At 41.9% G+C, this 18,097-nt stretch overlaps 1 protein-coding gene across 7 annotated transcripts in view; it reads left to right on the top strand.

The window, feature by feature from the left end:
* myo9aa (myosin IXAa) overlaps nt 1-18,097 on the top strand; it is a 102,853-nt gene that overhangs the window by 24,173 nt on the left and 60,583 nt on the right. The window lies entirely within an intron of this gene.

Below are 18,097 nucleotides of genomic sequence, written 5' to 3'. Positions count from 1 at the left end.
TTGTTTTGATATCACTCAAGAAATTCCTCTCATGCTCTGTTTTTTTTTTTTTTTTTCCCTTTGGAGGACTGTCACTCTAAGACACACCAGTCACAGTCTCTGACAGGTTCACCACTGCACATTGTTTTCTCATTTGTCGTCATCAACCGGATTCCTGAAAGTTACGCAACACCCTTGATCTGTATGCACAGCGCTGCCAGTCAGTGACAAATACAGGTTGCACATTGTCAAGATTAATTTTAAGTAGCTATATTTCTCCCTGTCACATCACCCGATCAGTTGTATTTGCTTTACTCATAGTGAACGTTATGAGTAGTGCTCACGGAAATGCGCGTGTTGTAGGTGATGCTGGTGACGCGTTCTTTCTGGATAATGACATCGATGCTTTTAAATGTCGCTCTCCACATACTTATTTTCCCCACTCAGTTACATCTTTGTGAAAAAAACAACAACAAAAAAAACTGTAGTTTTCTGTGTATCGGTGTCAAAGTGGAAGCTCAGGAGCCAAGTTCAAAGGTAACGAGCAAAAAAACACTTCGCGCAACTAGTAGCTCAACGCTGTTTTATTGCCCTCGGTTTAGCAAACACGCTTCCGAGGAATGCCATTCACTGGCGTGTCTATGAGGTTAATGAGTAAGCATACGGAGTTAATCCTTGACGCAGCAACACGAGTGAGTAGCTTTGAGTGCAGGGGAGCAGCCCTTAATTGTTTGCACAGTAAGATTGCATATCTGCCTGCTGGTGACTGATGCCAAGAACGGCGCTGCTGTTCTACTGTACAGAGATAGAGCAGAGGGGGAGGAGGGGGAGGAGGAGGAGGGGGTGGCAGCAGGCAAAATTACTTCATAGTAATTTTCATTTAGGAAATCAGACATGCAGCAGGTGTAAAAGGCTGTCTTTTACACCTGGATCGTCCGTATCGCAGTAAAATGTGTTGACCTCTATTGGAGTTAATGTTCTATTAATATAAAGTAACAAGCTTGACTTGAGTTACTGGTTTCAAGAGTGTGGTGGAGTCCAGTTTTTCACATCAGTCATCTCTGCCTGAGGCTGCGTTAGGGCAGCTGAGTTGCGTTTTAGGTACTATGGGTAGTCACTCTCACTACAGATACTTCAATGATTTTTCTTTCCTGTGCCACCTTGAACTTGTTTTTGTACATTACATATTGTTTGGGTTGTGTGTTTCAGACTGTGTGTGTTTTTTTTTAACTCTTTTCACAGCTATTTAGTCCCAGCTAATGTCTCATCGCTGATTCAGTACCACATGTGCGTCAGCTCCAAATTAACCAGAATTTAGGGTCAGGGTGCAGACAAGCTCCGCTGGGAAAGCTCCGTTAGGGTTTATGTTGATAACACAGCAGCTAAGAAAGTTTATATAAAGCTCTTTCTATATATATAAAGTGAGTATTTTTTTAGCCTTTTACTTTGTCACTGTCTGTGCCGTGGACGTTGAAGACTGTGGTTGCTCCGGTAACCCTGAAACAAGCAGGACATAAAAATATTAGCTAGTGTATGGATAAAATGATCTCTTCTTATCTTCTCTGACCCAAAGCTCCAAGCCTGCTATCAGCACGGCGAATTTCACGTTGGGAACCAAAGTTGCTTCCTTGCGGCAAAACTTTGGGTAGCTCTGTGTATTCGTCAGATCAGGTTAATCGGTTGCTTCCTAGTAGTCGTTGCCTCAGTGGCACGGCCGCTTTCACTTTTTGTTTATTGATTTATTGAGTTACATTTAAGTCAGTGGCTAAAACAGAACAATTTATGCAAACCATTTTAACACACGACACTGTAAACATTCTTCAAAGGTTCAAAGGAGTCTTTTTATCTGAGTGCCACCCACTAAGAAAACTGCGATTTTTTTAGTGCCAGCAGGTTTGGGTTGAATTTACTTGAAGATAGGTGGTCTGCTTGGGGATATCCCTAATTTTGTTGCACCCCAATCCAGTACCAATCTTTTAATATTCTCCCAACTGGATCTTAAATCGGGTGATCCCTACATGTCACCATTCAGAAACTACAGTCCATAAACAACACCATATAAAAGCAAATCAACACATCAGACATTTTCCACTGTCACCCAGTAGATGTACGAACCCACTCCACGGCTTAAAATCCCTGACGAGAGAGAGTTTTTTTAAGCTCAGGATATCACTTACAAAGGAGTTATGACTGGAAACCAGCCAACAGCTGCAGTTATGTGTTGAGATCCTGACAACCCATTTAGCTCGAATGTTTCAGCTAATAAAGCTCAAGGGGTAGATGACAACACACACCTCGTGCTGCTTAGATAAACACAGACAGTTGCAGTGTTTTTGGATGAACCTGGCGATTACTCTAAATGAAGGCAAGTAGAGGTGTGACAGGCTTTAATTTAGGGTGAGAGATCAGAGGGGAACAAACAGATTTTTTTTGTACTCATGGCGCAAATTCAACAGCTTTGGACTTAAGTTGACCCTGCAGACGAAAGATGAATTTGCGCATACGTGAAATATGACAAACACTTCACCTTGTGTTGGTTTAGTGCTTATCTGCTGTCATTCCTGACGTTATTTACCTTCTCGTGGCAGATATGACTGGAGTGACTGTAAGCCTTGGATTCCTGTAACTACGTCCTGACACTGGAATTTATTTTTAAAATAGTTCTGTATTCGGGTCTGTGCTCATCCTCTTGTCTCCATGATGGTGCTGTTCATGGTATGCAGGACGTTTCAATTTGAAATAAGCTCATTTACAGCATTGCCTCCACTTACTACAGTAAATGTTGTGATTGTACTTTAAAGCAAATGACTGTTCAAACCTGCGCGCTGACTGGGAAGTCAGATGTTTGCTGCGTAGCAGTGGATGACAGACAGCTTTGAAGGAAAGCTCTGAGTGCAGCATTACTATTAGTGCCCATTTGCTGTGTACTTGATCTCTGTTTGTTTGACAGTGCTCAGCAGTAATGATACGTTGCTGCAGAAAACACTGTCGCCATCAAGCACTAGTTCATCTCTGTTGAGCTCTTGGGGCACAAACACACTTTTTTTTTTTTTTAGTAAAGATTAGAAAAAAAATATAATTGGAAGACAAACTGTTGAGTTTTATTTATATTCATGATTATCATTTATTATCTTGTTGTTTGCTTGTACTGGCTAGTCGTCTACCAGGTTCATCATTTAAGAATGATTGAAGGAATAGTCGAGGTATGAATTCCCTAAGTTGGTCTAAATGTGAACTTAGCTTGGCTCAAAATGAAACAGAATTCAAGATAGTAATGACTTTAATTTAGCTACCGCACATCAGTCAGATCATGACGTTATTCCAATTTGACAATTATGTTAGAACTGATCGTTGTTGTGGATTTTTTGTTGATTAAAGAAACAGTAATGTCTTTACTAAAATTTAAGGAGTGATAGAAGGAACAGTGGAGGCATGAATGGCCTGAGTTGGTGTAAAAAATGTGCTTAAAATACTACAGCATAGGGTGTCCTAGCTGCCTGAGGTTTAAGACGCATACCGCCCAACCACAGTGTTCCCAGAGCTATTCCAGTCCAGGACTGTTATCATGTCATTTGCGTTCATCCAAATGTTTACTGTCTATCTCTGCAGTGGCTCCTATTAAAAATACACAAAACACAATTAATCTGCAAATGAACTTCTAATGCTTTTCCTAACGTGCTAAAGGAGGATTTGGACTCGGGTTGTCGTCATGACGCTGACAGAAGTTATTGGTGCTATTTTAGGACGGTTGCACGAAGACAACGGCTTCTCACAGGAATCATTGTCTTTCTGGTTTAGAAATGTTAATGTGAGCTCAGCTGTCTTCTGTTCTCCCCCCTGGGTCAAGAGGGAGAGGATGGGGTTACCTCGAGCAGCTCTCTCTCACAATGCATCATGAGGATCCGCTTTCCCAGATCAGGGAGGTGTCACAGGGCGTTAGTGCAGGAGCATGGCTAATGGTGTGTGCCGGTGGAGTGTTTTGGGGGCACATCAAACCGCCTCTAAGGTACCGTTGCTGTTTTTGCCAGACCTCGCCGGCCCAGCGAGTGCCAGAGCTCCCGTTGCGCTCCTCCGTCTTCCCGGCCAACAGAAACACACCCAGTGTGAGTCATCCCGGGTCATTAGTTTCACCGCTCAGCATCTCCTCTGCTGCTACCTCAGTACACGCCTGCGCTCACACACAAATTCACACACTTTTCACATTTAACACAAACTCACCGAGAATGTTATTAGTGCTCATGAGATTAGTGTGTGTTGCAGGTACTGGGTGGGGTCACGTGAGATTTATTGTGTCTGGAGGTGTTGTTTTCCTCCAAATGGGTTGGAAAAATATATAGAGAGAAAGGCATGGAAGGATTAAGCTTCATTCATGCACTGTGTCTCACAGCGCTGAGGGTGCTGTGTGCTTTATTAAGGTTACACGTGTGTAATGCTGGCCTTTGTGAATGCTTGCATAGAGGGCTTGGCCTATAGGCCGCATTCCTTGGTTGAGTAACATGGAAGGTGCAGTGAGGTTGGGCCGATGGCCAATGTCCCATTGTGGTTTCTGTAATCTCTCTCGGGTTTACTTTCACATCTAAAGACAAACAGAAACTTGAGAAACAATGTAAAAGATAAATCCAGCACAAATTCCCTTAGACTCTGGTCATTCTTTCCATCTGCGGTTTGTGTTGTCTGAAAACATCTGTGTACTGGAATAAGATGCACATTCAGATGGTCCCTGAATGTGCCGCAATAGCCAGAGCTAATATATACAGGCATCCACTAAAATCTAAAATAATAAAACCTCTCTGCTTCCCTCTGTAAGCGTCAGTCTTCTCGGTACAGTTACGTATCGCAATGCCAAAAGTGTCCTTTACCATCATCCAGTCGCACACAGTCAGATTCCTACAGTAAACAGTAAACTTTAGAGAAGTAACCTTCATTATGAGACAAAAAAATACGTTGAAACCCCATTAGAAACCTGAAAAGCTGTTCTATTACATGACACACATAGGAGAATATTGGGTATATTGGGGGAATACTGAGAAATAACTGGATTTGAAGTTATTTGTTGTTATTAGTGTATTCACTGTCTGTTCTTAGTTGTCTCTGTTGTCTTTAGAAACTCTTTTCTCCTTCCACTGTGATCACATTCCTGAGCTCAGCGACTCTTTTGATCGTATTTTTTTTGTAGAAAATAACTAGAGACCGTCTCACGTATCGGCACGCTGACATTCTCACCAAACTTGCCCCCTGAATATTATATTTAAAGGATTTGATGTTGCCAGCGTTAATGTGATTCGATTCATTCAAGCTTTCTTTCCTTGTCAGCTGCTTCTCTGTAGCAATTACCTTTAAATCCCGTCTCTTCTAAGTTTTCCCAAACTCAGTTCCTCAGTTTTGCAATGTCCAACATGGATCGGACCGACGTGCTGTGTAAAGTCAAAAGGTTATTAAATGTAGCAGTACGACAAACCTATGGCAGCTAAAACATTGGCATGCAGTGAACGGGAGCACCGTGTCTGATGCTAGCTCTCGACCCAGCTCCAAAATCACACCTTGAAAACCAGCAAACTTTAACAACCTCATTTTCATGGTGTGTGTCCACCAATTATTATTTCTTACTCAAATTAACCGTGTTCTTTTTATTAACTGACCGATTTCTTCATCTCCAAAACATCCAAAAAATAAAACCATTCCCTGCAGCCCAAGGGCAAATTGTGTAATATCTTTTAAAGAGTTAGCAATGTAGCCGTTCTAGTTTGGAAACTTTAACAAAAAGTTAGTTTATTCTGTAATACGTCAGAAAACATTGCATTTCAATGAAACATTCATATCATAACCCAGAATCAGAGGCGCCACACTTGGTAACAGTGCACTGTTACAACTGGCATTCTGGCCAGTGGAAAGAAGAATGCCATCAGCCCCAGCTGTTACTTTTCACGTTGTGTTTATCTCGCTGCGTTGGTGCCAAGCTCTTATTTTTCCTTGAAACTGTATACATAAGGATGGGTACTAGTGGCTGGGAGAGAGGAGAACATACTGTTCCTGCTTTGTCAACTCATCTGCACAAAAAGATACAACTTCTCGCTCTGGCTGGAGCAGCTTTAGGTCAGAGGCCGTCGAATCTCAGCCTTAGTTGTCGCTCTGCGGTGATTCGTTTGATTTATTAGCTAAGCGTTCTTTATGTTGGCTCAAAATGAAGCAGAATTTGAGATAATGATGACTTTAACTTTACCAGCACCCACCATCCGTCATCATCATCGTGAAGTTATTCCAACTTGGACATTACATTACATTACAAATCATCATTGTTGTGTATTTTTTTGACATATCCATCATTTAGTTGAGTAAAGAAACATTCATTTCTTCTTTACTAAAACGTTTTATCATTTTTTTTATTTTAATTGATTATAAAGGTGGATTTTTATTTTTATTTTATTAGTGGAGGATGCGCAGCTGCTGTGTCTTCTGCGTCCACCTACTCACTCATCAGCAACAGATGTCAGCGGCAGCCCGACAATGTGCCTGTGTGTGTCCCCTCACAGCCTCTTTATTTAAGCTGTGGTCTGCCAGAGTTTGCAGGTGCTTTGTCAGCATCACACACACACACACACACACACACACATAGACAAGCTCCACAGTCAGCACCTGCTGTCAGACTCAACCAGCTGCCCTCACCACACCTGCAGCGTGTGACATGGAAATAAGATGGACAGAAAAGTCTTTATGCTTTGTGACGTTAAAGTCGTGGTGGCAAATGCGATAACAGGCCCGGCTCTCTGGTCTTTATTAATTACACATCTGTGCTTTCGTTACTGACTTCAAACCACCTGCACAAGTTGCGCTCTCTAATTTAGAATCCCTATCTATATATATGTTTTGGTTTTCGCTACTGATCAAATCCACTAAGAAAAAAGAACTTCAGGAAGTAAGTTAAGGATGAAATGATGAAGAACAAAAAAAAAAAGAATTCAAATCTCTGTTTTGTGTCTCCTGATGATAAAGATGCAGAGATCTGTTCCTCCCTTCTGTACTTACTTAGTCCGTCTTCAGCCAGCTAGATTCTGTTTTATGCACGTCATCCCTCCCTTGAAACTCTTACCCCGATTTTGCGAAGGAGCGGATATTCAGGATTTGTTTTAAAAGCCCTCTGTGAACTCTCAGTCATGTCCCCCCCCCCCCACCCTCACCCTCCGCTCTCCCCCTGTAGGAGTAAAAGCAATAGAAAGAAGACCTTCTTTTTGATGTGATATCGCATTGAAATGCAGTAAACGATCAGAAGGGTCTATTAGATTTCTTTTTAATTGTGTTAAATTGCTTTCCCCTAAAGGTAATTAGGGTATCAGATTCTGAGATGTCAGCTGTTGAGATCTGAAACCACCTCCCTCAGAACGCTCAGTCCATTTTCCATCTCCATTAGTTAAGTCAGTTACATAAATCCTGAAAGCGCATGCACCCTCCTCTCCTCTCCTCTCCTCTCCTCTCCTCGCTCGCTCGAGTTACATAAATCCTCACAGGTGACCTCTCATGTGGTGTGTTCGGTTTGCGGTCATCTTGTGCTGTCCAGATGTGCAGCAGCTATGTTTGGTACGAAGAGTGCGCACATCTGGATTGAAGCAGAAGACATGAGGGATGTCACCCAAGAGCCGGTCGCTCATGGAGAGATCATTCCAGCCGGATACAAGCTGCCATTCTGTGTATTTACTGGTAGTTTGTCTCTTGTCTTTTCTGTTTTTTTTTTGTTTTTTTTCTTTGAATGGCAGGATATAATCTCCTCTGTGTCAAACAGGATCTGTCAAGAAAGCGTTAGCAAAGATAAGATTTGGCTTTTGTATCCGTGATAAGTTATCATTCAAAGAAATGCTGAGCAATTACGGAGCACCATTATCTTCTCACTCATACTCTGCTTCTCTCCAGCTGCAGTGGCCCATCCCTGGCGGAAGATAAGCGTCACAGCAGCTGCACTAAGAATAAATTGTTGTGCTCTCAGAAAGTTGCCTGTGGTAATCTAAAGAACTCATTAACTATCTAAAACAATGGCTCTGAAGAGGCGTTGTGGCGTGTGATGATATGTTCCCCTAAATCATGAAACATTTACCAGCATCTGTTTCTATGACGTGAAGGCTGCTGATCTCAGACCTAAGGGTTTAGTAATTTTTTCTGTTGTCGGGATGTTGGGGTTTTTGGTGTGACCTACATCGTTGGCACTAGTCAGACCACTGTTGGCGGCTTATCAGCTGATTCAACGTGGTGAATCATAGGTTGGTGGAACGAGTCGATAAGAAAGATCAGTCTGGTTGGCTTTTCACCTTAGAGAACCAGCGTTAGAGACGAAAAACAGACTGACTAATGCTAACAAAAGGCTCAACGGGAACCAAGGGGGTTTCCTCGTTTTAAATCTGTACGGCAGTTTGTAGCTCCTTCTAGCTTCTTAGCCTCTTAGTTCCTCTGGTTTCTCGGTAGAGTTACTTCCTTTCACGCATAACGTACGTGCCCTCTGGCTGCAGCCTCTGCGTTGTGTTCAGGGTGCAACTTTCGTTTCTGGTTGTTCTTGACGTCGGTTCGTTAATTCTTTCGGAAACGTGATTTAAAAAGTTTGCTTTCAAGTTCTTCACACAGCCTTTTGTTGCTTTTTCTCTTGGTAAAATACCTGAAACACAAGGACAAATACTTACTGAGGATACTTTTGGCAAGTAGTAGGAGAGAAGTTCTAACCTGAAAATGGTTGCAAATCGAACCTGCAAAATCGGCCCAGTGGAGTGGGATTGTAAAAGAAATCTATAGTAAGGAGTTTTTGACCTTGAGTGCAGCTATGGATTATACTCATCATTCTTGACACATATCCTGATTTACTACGGCGGCTGCTAACACCAGTGCTAATCTATATGGTAGTTTTATAAAACATTCTCAAGGTTGCAAGTTTCTGGCATCATACAGTTTTATTTTAAGGTAAATTAATTTTAAAACACTTCTCTGAGGTAATCTGCTAATAAAAATGTTTCTGGATTAAACAATTACCCTGTTAATTTCACATCACATTCCCCTCTTCGTGCCATGTTGTCGTTTAAATTTTGCTCCATTTGTACATCTGTGTGCCTTGTAAGAGGGAAGACCAGAAGAGGAGGTATCGCCAGACTCACACAGGACTGGACACGGTCCTAATGTTTATGTCTCTCAGATCTAACTAATTGGATTGGCCTCCTTTCTGGCCCCGACCACGTGGCTTGGCTTTAGTGTAGTGATTGTGCTAAGTCACTCCCCCTTCACCTGACTGCGGTGTCTCGCCCTCAACGTCGCTCCGTGTTAGCGTAGCCCCGGCCCGGCCAAGGCGTGACATGTGGCCCACATATGGGCGTGTTGCTGATGAGACCACCTGTTCAGGACTTTGCTCCAACGCGGCCAGCAGTGCGGACGGAGATTTACTAATATGACCTGGGTGTTGGCTAATGACAGGGAGGTCACGGTGCATATGGTGGAGGGTGCAACACACACAGACACACACACACACACACACACACACACACATTCATCTGTCAGCTAAAGTTAGAGATTAGGTGGAGCTTATATACTATGTAAGTGAGATTTTTCTAAATGGTTATGAAGTTGCAGGTAACAGTTGGCGCGATGAATTTCAGTTTAAGTGTAGTACTTTAAAATAAATCTGTCTGTGTTAATCGATCTCAGAAGAACATAATAAGTCATTATTCAACAATTAAAGGGTGAAAGATAGATAGCTGGATAAGCTTCTATAGTCGTTGCCAAATATTAATTAAATAAATAATGATTACATCACTCTGTTTAATGGTAATGTCATGAATCTGCAGCTTTATAAGAAATTTCAGTTCATTGTTTCCTAGTTTGACTTAACAGCTGCAGGAAAAAAAGCTGTAAAATCTGATGCACACTTCACCACTGCATCCAGCAACAGATGGCTGGCAGCGAACTTAGTGGGTCAGTCATATGTTTAAGAGACAAATATTTACCTGAGTAGAAGGTAGATTTCAAAAACGGAGCTACAACAGTAAAATTCAGCAAGACCGAACCCTGCTTGAGACAAATTAAGGACTTTTCTTCCAAGTTCTCCTTGTTTAACCTCACAGGTGCTGCTCCTGTTTTCCCCTCTGGTATCCCCAGTTGAATTAACTGATGACGACCGAGTGCACGAGCAGCTGAAACTCAAACAGTGCTGATAGTGTTGAGTATACACATGTCGAAAGGTAGTTGATACTTGACGTTAAGCCAGGCTTAAAGAACACATTCTGTTCTCATGTGAGGCTCTTAAAGTTTCGGCAGATCTGTAATTAATAAGATATTTGTGGGACAAAACTGATCATGGAATGCTACAGGACCTGATTCATCAATCGAGACATCATCTGCTGTAACCTCTCAGCAGCGTGAAATACATTCATACATTTAAACAAGTTTCAATTATGCTTCTCGAGTTGCACAAAACTTCATCCCGTACCCTTTGGGCCTCGATGGCGTGAAATCGATCCCTCTCGCTTTTCACCTGTGTTGCAATCAAGCTCTCTGTTAACCGAGAGACTGGGAACGCTGAAGCCACCGCTCGGCACCGACTGATCCGCAATAACAATTAGCAGCAGCTCGACACTGTTAGTGTAAAGAGACCGCTGAGATTATAAATACTCGGGGAGACGTTTATGTTTCTGCGGCTGAGTAATCCTCTCTGCGTCGACGTGTAACGTATTCATGCGATGACGACGATTCGAGTGTTTAATCCTGAATATTGAGTTTCTTTATGCAAATCAACACAAGGGTTATGTGATAGTGAATAATAAGGTGATGGTATCAGTCTGGAATGAGACAGAATGGTGTAATTAGAACCTACAAACACAAAGATCTATGTTGATCAGCCATAATATTAGGACCACTGACTCATCAAGTTAATCAGGTTGTGACGGGATGAAATCGACCTGTCAGTGAGTGAGATACACTAATCAGGCATAACATTATGACCACCTTCCTGATGTTGTATCCCTTATGCCTCCAAAACTGTTGTGAATCATCAGAGAATGGACATGGTCCTTTTAAGAGTGTCCTCTTGTGTCTGGCTACAAGATGTTATTAGTGAGAGGGGGGGTCTCTATGGATCATCCCACATATACTTGATCAGTCTGGGATCTGGTGAATTTTGAGGCTAATTCAACAACTTGTGCTGTTTTTGATGTTTTTTTTTTGTCGTTCCTAAACCGTTTTTGTGTCAGTTTCTTCCACATATTCAATAATTTGTATTTTTGTGACGTCACTCAAACAAAACAAGCTATTTAAAGATGTCATCCAAATTTTTAAAACTGTTTAAAAATGTTTTAAAGCCATTTTACGACTCTAAAAATCATCCCTGCATGCAGCTCTGAGGTCAGTTCAGATGAATCCGTCCGTATATGTAGGTTTTTCGATGCTGTGGCGAAGCACATGTGAAAATACTCTGTGTAATTCCCAAACTGAGCACATCGCTGCTTCTACAGTACGGCCGAGTTCTTCTGCTCGGTCAGAGTTGAACAAAGGTGAACTCTGACCTGCAAGTGAGCGAAACAGGAAACACATGCTTGAATTTGTGTGTCGTCCAAGCTTTGATACAGAGAGAGTGAATGTTTGTACTGAGGCTACACCTTCAGGCAAATAGAAACGGCTCTTGAACGTTTGACGCTGACGCCTGATCAGAAACGGTCAGCAGCAGCAGCTTCTCGTTGACCTAATTCCTTCCCAGAGATTTGTCACACATGCATCTCTCAACAGTTGTAATTTTCTGTCATTTTTCTCGTCGTTTCCCGGCTTTCCCTGTGTGTCATTCGGGACGTGACTCCATGTTTTCCAGGACATTGTGCCCTCGCCTCTCACTCCCCCTCAAAGCCACATTCCAGTTGACTGTATGGTGGCCAGATTTGGGAAGCTTCTTTCTGCGCCTCATGCATTTCCTCTCTTTCTGCTGATGTCTGGACTGTGAGCTTCTCCAGTGTTGAAAGGAACATTAAGTCATTTTCTCAGGGGGCCATATGGAATTACAGCAGTGATGTTCATGAAGTTTAACCAAATATGACTAAAAATTGTGTTTTGTGCCTGTTTTCTTTTTTTCACTTGGATGTTCAGCCTGACAATACGTATGAAGTTTCTCTGTCTGCTGGGTTGATGATACACTGATCAGGCGTAACATTATGACCTAATGTTGTGTGCTGAGGCGAGGGGCCTCTGTGGATTAGGCTTGTCAACAGGTCAACACCTTGTGCAGTTTTTCGTGTTTTTGAGTTGTTCCTAAATAGTTTTTGTGTATCCTGCATCCTGCTGGGGTTGACTGCTATGGGGTGGGGGTTGCCTGACGATGGTCTGGTTTAGGTGGGTGGTACACGTCTAGAAAACAGCACATGAATGAATGCCAGGTCCAAAAGTTTCCCAGCAGAACATTTTAATGTTGTGGCCGATTGTTGCATATCTAACACAAGGGCAAATGGACTTGTTTGAGTTTTGTTGAAGACTTTTCATCCAGACAGATTCTTCTTTTCTAATTAACTGGTGAGGATTTTAGGTTTTTATTTGGAACTTGTGTGGATGGTGTACACCAGAAACTTGTAGATCTGTTATTAACATGTTATTCACCTTCAAGAAGAGGATGTTGCTCGGATTAAACCGGGTGTTAAACTTTGTTCACGATTAGTGATCTTCGGAAAGGCACAAGTGCTAGGAGTGCTAACTCTTCAGGTCAGGACTCAGCCTCCTCCTACATCTGAAGGACATGGGACGAGACTATTTTTAAGACAACGACATCCACAGTTTAGCCAGAGAAGGCAGATCTTGTAAAAGAAGAGGATAAACGGGAAGGCATCTATGTCGAATTGGAAAATCCGTCCCTAAACAAGGGAGACCTCATTTATTTTGCAACACAGTCATAACATCTGTCCCCAAAATGTTTCATGGATGGATAGTGAACAGAATACTAATCTGAACAACCACCTTTACGTATTAATTGAGTATTAGGTCATTAACAGATCCTATCCATGTGAGTTTCAGGTGTACACCACCTGCAGACGTTCCAAATAAAAGTCAACTCCCCGCCAGTTATTTAGAATCAAAGAATCTACTTGGATAAAAGGCAAAATGTCTTCAAGAAAACTCCAACATCTCCGGTTGCCTTTTGTTTTGACCTAGTTTTACACAGACTTGACAGTGCTTAACGCTCTCCCTTTGCCCTCCGCTGAGCTCCTGTAAATGCTGATGTACCTGTGTTTATAGACATGCACACAGCGAGAATGTAAAGTGGATTAAGGTTTCTCAGTCACCCCAGAAATCTGTCACCACTCCATAAATCTCCACCGATACCTCGCTGCACACCTCCGCACTCCCTAAGAGACGGAGCCGCATAAAACGCAGCGCAAGGAGCTTTCATACGGGACTTTTTTCGCTTCGTAACCGACAGCTGCGCAGAGTTACAGTCAAATCTGGGTGCAAAGAAGTAAACAACTGCTCTGCTTGGTTTTGAAAACAACCCTCGAGAGCAAGGTGGCGTTGCCTCTGAAGCAACTTGCTGGCACTGAGAAAATGCATATTGACACAGGCTTCTGTAGTGAGTGGGGTTAGTGTTTGCTCTAAAAGATAGGCCTGTTTTCCTAATGGCTGAGCACATTTACTTAGCGCTTGTCAAACACATCCTACAAAGGCAGGCAAATTGACTCGGGTCACTCGGCTTTCTGTCATCATGGAGGCGCAGCGTGGACTGAAATGCCACCGAATGTGCTTCAGTACACAGACTGTTATTTTTCTCTAGTGTGCAAGGTGCATTTAATGTCAAAACATTTATGCTCTTTGTTTGTCACTCTGACTTGAACAGAGGGTAATAATAATTTTGCCAAATAACAAATGTTGGCGAGTGGAACTGGTCCGGAGATGAAAGTCCTCTAGCTGGAGCCGTCTCACACTTTGTCCATACCGCTCTGTACGCTGAGGTCTGAGTCCAGTTCCCTCTGTTTGCATCTATAAATCTGTAAATCAAAACGCGGTGACCAGTAAAAAGCACTACCGTGTGACTGACTCATCCCCTCACTGAAGCCGGACTTCTGTGCTTGAACTTGGCGTTATCCCCGATTCAGCCATTAAAATAAACATTCTGAGTGAAGGGCGAATACGTGCAGAGAGCCGTAAGCATGTACAGGGATTTTTTTTTATTTTTTTTTCTGTGGAAGCTATTACATCATCTGAGTGCTGAGGCTTGTAAGTTCTGGCGAAAGCCAATAAAATCCCTTTTAATACCAGATCGTCACTGTTTATATCCAGACTGACAAGAAAACTCTCCCTTTTTGTTTTCGGGTTTCTTCTTGTTCATCAGAAATACTCGATATGTCATATTATATGTGACTGAAAGCCCTGGTGTCTTTTATGCATCTTTAGATTACTAAGACATTTCATTTAATAAATGGTAATAACCATTTTTAGTCTTTCAGTCATATATCATACACATTTTTGCATTTTTTTTTATTATTCATTAGCTGACATCCTGCAGGTGGTTTGAACAGAATGACTTACAAAAAAATAAGTTGTCGTTGATATGTTGAGCTGAGTTCATTTATCATTTATATGATTATACACTTGGATTTGTGTAGTTCATGCTGCAGTAGATTGTGCAACCAAACTAACCGTTCAACCGACTGATCTAATATTGGCCATTAGTGGAGCGTTCTAGTTCCTAGTTTAAGTGCATCGACTCAGTCCCGCCAGCAGTCCATTTGGAAGTATTGACGATAAGGCTTTTTGCTGAGGCCACACCCATGTCTGCAGTGCTGCAGTGCGTTGGCAAAGATTCAAGCCGAAGGCTCCAGCTCTGTCTGAACATCGTGTGTGTGTGTGTGTGTGTGTGTGTGTGTTTAAAAGTGAATGTGGATCAATATGAGTGATGCTGGTCTCCCTGTCTTCACGTTGTTCGCCAGCTCAGGTTAGCTTCTGGTTTAAATCTTGGATGGTTTTTGTGTTGTTGCTGGCAAAGATGCCGACAACTGATCTGTACACGTGTCATGGAAATTTTATGTGGAGTTGCAAAGTGCTTATATACACTGATCAGGCATAACATTATGACCACTGACAGCAGAGGCAGTAACTAAGGTCAGGACTCCGCAGAAACTAACATTGATTTTCTTGTAGCAATTCAGTGTTCTGCTAAGAAACTTTTGCACCTGGCATTCGTGGGGATGTTACTTAGACGTGTAGCACCCACCTAGACCAGACTAGGTACCACCAACCCATAGCGATGACACCCATGACAGGTCATGGTGTGTCTGTGTCAGGATACTGCCTGACACAGACACACATGCAAAAATAGTTCAGGACCAGCTAAAACATAAAAAAACAGCACAAGGTTTTGAGCTGGCCTCCAAGTTCACTAGATACCAACTGATGCAGTATCTGCTGGATCTGGATCTGTATCTGAGGCCCTTCCCTTAACCCATAGGATGCATGTTGATCTAAGAAAAGGAAAGTCTGATTAATCCACTTAGAGCAACTGATCAGCATGATTCAGAAGAGTTCAACTCTGTACGATGTTTTGTTGCTCTTCCTAGTCTTCCAGCTACTAGTAGCTCCCCCCACTTACCCCTTTTTAAATGACAAATACAGAATACTGCCACCTGCTGGTCCTCGGCCGTAGTCTTTGCCGGACTTTCGGTATGAATTCATTATTTTGTGTAAAATGCAAGACAAAAATATTTAAGATGACCATTTAATAGAGATATTATATTTGAGGAACTGAAGCCAGTCATTATATCTATTTATGAAACAAATTACTTAATAGTACAAATTTCCCTGTTAACAGTCAAATAACCTCTGCAGCTCTTTTTGTGAGATTAGTCTGTTCCATGTTTTTTTCCTCTCAGTGGTTCAGATCCTTCCAGTGTGTCATTACTGTAGTGGGTGCAGTGGTCAGTTTGATATTTGGCTCAACAATCAGTTCTTGTTTCACTACCCTACATGTTGGTGGAGTGAGTCACGACTCTGAACCGACTCTGTGGGCCGGGTGGAAGGAATGACAGCGTTTTTACGATTGTCGGGCATCAACTCCTCCCACTGTGTTCCGTTTTCTGTTATTTTTAAAACGTTCATAAGGATATTTAAGAATCACATTATTAATAATTTAGCTTAAAGCACTTAAAGGGTCAATACATTTGCATTTTGTTTTCACGAGTCTAAAAATGCATCACACGGTTATTGATACTGGAGGACTTTAACGGCTTTGGCAAGACATGAGGGGGAAGTATAGTGGGTCACCACCAATTTCAGAATCATGCGTATGCCAGTAAGGGCTTTTCTTGATGCCCATATTTAAGACAGGATGTATTTTCATGTTTCCTCAAAACTAATGTTGTTTTAACAGTCAATAATTGGTCTTTTTCCATTATTCTGGTTTAAGGAGTCATGTCACTGTGGCTGCTTCTTCCTGTTCTGTTACTTCGTGCAATTTTTTAAGCTTTTCTTTTGTCAGAAAATGCCAACAATGAATGGTGTTTTATAGATCCAGTAGCGTGCTGAAACTCACTGACCAACACGTAGAAATCCCTGTGACCATTTCATACTAAAATCAGCTTATGCAGTACATTCATCAGCGTGCTATAGGCACACGTGTGTAACATAATTCAGCTGTAGATAATGAGACATTTTTGAATGAAAGTTGTTGAGATTGCCACTTAAATGACAACTTTAGGCTTAAATTACATCAGCAGTAACTTTGTCTTTCTATATAAACAGAGTGCGGTTAGCACTGATGCCTCACAGCGAGAAGGGTACTCTGGCTTCCTCCCACCCAAAGACATGCTTGTTAGGCTGATTGGTGATTCTACATTGACCGTAGGTGTGAGTGTGAAAGTGAATGGTTGTTTGTAGACTGGCCTAACTTGTCCAGGGTGTACCTCGCCTCTCACCCGATGACAGCTCCGATAGACTCCAGCAACCCTTGTGTCCCTAGTTAGGATAAGTGGTAGTAGGAGATGAGTTAAATATAGTGCTATACATTCACCATTGAGCAATAAATCCTCCTTTTTCTGCTTTTTTTTTTCATATACATGCTTCCTCTTTTCATGTTGCTTTTCTTGTAATATATAATGATTAATACCACTTTTCTTTTGTAGTGGGAAATGCGCTACCATGACTTAAAAACTTATTTGCCAACTCGGTACATCCATTTATTTTGTTGCTTTTTCTATCTCCGTGCTCCTTCATGTTTTCATTCCATGCTGTCATTACTCTGAGGAAACTGTTGTTTACCCCAGTAAAGTTGGTGCTGAAACAAGAAGCTCCCAGATTCCATCTGCTCTTTTTCCCTCTTTAGTTTTGTGAGGAAATTAGTTTCCACAGTAACCCTCTTCTCACACTTTAAGAAAACCAAGTGCTTTTACGTAACGCTGGGTCAAAAGTTCATTTTCTTTTCCTCCTAAATTGTCACATGGCAGAAGGAGCAGGAATAATAAGGTGAACTAGTGAAGAACAGAGCGGACTGTGTGTGAGAAATGACATTGCGTCAAAGGCATCTTGACGGTGTTGGAAATGAATGCTGTAAGGCAGCTGTGGTTCACAGAAAAGGAAGGGGGCCTCCGCTGCAAGTAGTCACCCAGAGCTGCAGAGGACTGTAAGTTGAGTCATCTAGGTACACCGGACAAGAATGCGGTTTAACTTCTTCTTTGGAAGAATGCAGAAGCTCTCACATGCCTCATGATGTTTTGATTTTAGGATTTTTCCACTTGTGGTTGATACTTAAGCTGGAATAACCACAGAATCGTCTGGACCGAGCGTTTAATCTTCGTCTTTTAATGTGATCCCATCTGCGTTCTTGTCGTCACCTTTGAGTCCTCTGCGCACATCAGCTGTTATACATCTAAAATAAGAAGGAACGAGTCTTCTCATTTCCACTGAAATGTGTTGTTGTCCCACGACACAGACAGGGCTGCAATAATGATTCATTTAATAGAATGGATTATTTAAAAATAGCATTCAAAATTTGGCTCTAAATTCAGAAAAACTTTATATTTCCACACGTGTGAACTTCAAACAAGTGAATATTTGTTTGCAAGAAGATCCATTAATTTGTCACTTTTTGCTTAATCACTTTTTGTTTATTTATTTTTTTCATTCTCCGTTGGCTGGA

The sequence above is a fragment of the Mugil cephalus genome, chromosome 3 (assembly GCF_022458985.1).
Source record: "Mugil cephalus isolate CIBA_MC_2020 chromosome 3, CIBA_Mcephalus_1.1, whole genome shotgun sequence".
NCBI classification, from domain to species: Eukaryota; Metazoa; Chordata; class Actinopteri; order Mugiliformes; family Mugilidae; genus Mugil; species Mugil cephalus.
This window is presented reverse-complemented; position numbering and strand designations above follow the sequence as displayed.